This window comes from Nicotiana attenuata, chromosome 3 (genome assembly GCF_001879085.1).
Source record: "Nicotiana attenuata strain UT chromosome 3, NIATTr2, whole genome shotgun sequence".
Taxonomy (NCBI): domain Eukaryota; kingdom Viridiplantae; phylum Streptophyta; class Magnoliopsida; order Solanales; family Solanaceae; genus Nicotiana; species Nicotiana attenuata.
The window spans coordinates 4,471,918-4,473,580 of NC_031991.1; the positions used below are offsets into that span (position 1 = coordinate 4,471,918).

At 31.4% G+C, this 1,663-nt stretch overlaps 1 protein-coding gene across 2 annotated transcripts in view; it reads left to right on the plus strand.

Moving 5' to 3' along the window:
• LOC109223224 (immune-associated nucleotide-binding protein 9) overlaps positions 1,061-1,663 on the plus strand; it is a 5,627-nt gene continuing 5,024 nt past the window's right edge. The window contains exon 1 of one of the 2 annotated variants that reach the window (XM_019387441.1): positions 1,061-1,157. The gene's annotated coding sequence lies outside the window, so the exon portion shown is untranslated. The remainder of the gene's footprint in view (positions 1,158-1,663) is intronic. The other variant, XM_019387440.1, reaches the window with a different exon arrangement.

A 1,663-nucleotide genomic window follows, 5' to 3' on the forward strand; every position in this document is an offset into this window, starting at 1 on the left:
CAGGAGTAGTTGATCGTGGAGGTTGTTGATAGTCCTCGTAGCTGGTTATTGGAGATAGTAAGGTAGCCGCCCGGCGTTCGCAACCTCGCTATCTTCTCCCCTATCTTCCTTTAGTTGTATTTTGGATTTCAGACTATGTTTGTCTTGTTATTGTCGGACCAGTTATGTTAGATGCTTGTGACTTAGTGATACCCCGATGGTTGGGGCTTTCTTTCTGCATTTCTATATAGAGTTCAACTCTTGTTTCTTTTTCTTAATGAAAATTCTGTTATAAAAAGGTTTTTTAGCACATCTTTGAATGAATTATTGAAGTATTATGAAAGTCGGCCGGCCTAGTACCATCAATAGGCGCCATCAAGACAGGTTCGAATTTAGGGTCGTGACAATATTAAATATAGTTATAAAATGTAATTAAAAATATGGACCTAAATAAAAATAATAAATAAGTTTATATAATAGTATAACTAGGTAAATTTTCCTATTATTTAGGCCTAGGACAATATCACTGTATCAATTAGAGTTATTTGTGACAATAGGTATTAATTTGGTATGATTATCTAATTTTAGAACACTTCAATTATAAATATATGCTTACTGCTCAAGTCCATAGCGATGTTTGAGTTTTCACCCCTTTTCCACTTTATACATACACTAAGCAATATCTTAGTAAAATTTTTTCAAATTTTTAAAAATTCCAAAATTCATCTTCAAGTAAAAATTAAATTTTATGACCAAAGACTTTTTTCAAAAAAAAAAAAGTAAAAATATTTTGAAAAAAAAAATATTTTTCATGGACAAACAGGCTCTAAAATTAACTTTGGACGGGCATCTATTTAAGTTAATTTCTCAAATTAATTTTGGTATTCATAAACATAAAAGATATATGAATATAATACTGAAAAATATATTTTTTAATCTAAATAATAAAGTATGATGGAGTAACACTCCTATCTGTGATATAATTCTATTCCTTTTGTATTTTATGTTGACAAGTATTCTGCAACTTCTTGGTAATTACTTATCGATAAAGTCATAGAGTTATCTTAGATTTTGTCTCTCTGCTTTTTATACTAATTTTGATTTTGGTTAGGTTATTACTATTTCTTTTTATTCTGAAAACACAGCTTCTTGCTTCTCTCTCTAGCCACTCTCTCAAGGTAAGCAAAGTATAATTTTATTTTCTTTTCTCACATAAAGATTTTAAATCATGAATTGGGATTTTGTTTTTCTCATTGATAGAAACTTTTTTAATGATCTAATGAAAAGGGGAAAATCAAGAAATTGGAATGAAGTGATTGATTGAATTGGGGATATTCAACTGATACTAGGGTTTAATTCTATTAGGGTGAGAAAGTAATTGTTCTTTTTTCTGAATTGAAACTTGTTTCATGTTTTAAAGTATACAAGTTTGATCAGAGGTATGGGGTATGGAAAGATGCTAAGTTATTTGGTAGTATTTCTCTGCTTTCTATCTCAATTATACTGCATGCGTAAGATCAGTATGAAAGAGTGAGCAGGGTCCAGTTGGAATTGCTTTGGATCAGCCCCTTTCTGTGCTGTTTTAGACAAAGCTGATTTTATAGTACTAACACTATAGTAGTTATTGTGTGTGTGTGGAAGGGGAGGGGGGGGGGGGGGTAGGGTGGTAGGGGAGGGTAGTAGG